Raw genomic sequence first — 284 nt, forward strand, 5'->3', positions numbered from 1 at the left:
TTATACCACACATACAGTTCTTACATACGGAGAATGGAAATTGCGTTTCTCTCAGACCCTAGGTGCACAGTAAAGTAAAATATGAAATATGAAAATATAAAAGTTACAGATAAAACTATATATAAGAAACAGCTATACAATCACGTACAAGCTATACAGATATTGACAGTAGAGATAAATAAATAAAGGCACTTGGCAGATTTGAGTGAAACCAGTGAAAACAGTGCAAATAGAAAGTAGTGCAAACAGCTTGTCAGTGTAAATGTGCTCAGAGAGCAGGCCAG

Source organism: Puntigrus tetrazona, chromosome 8 (genome assembly GCF_018831695.1).
Source record: "Puntigrus tetrazona isolate hp1 chromosome 8, ASM1883169v1, whole genome shotgun sequence".
NCBI lineage: Eukaryota > Metazoa > Chordata > Actinopteri > Cypriniformes > Cyprinidae > Puntigrus > Puntigrus tetrazona.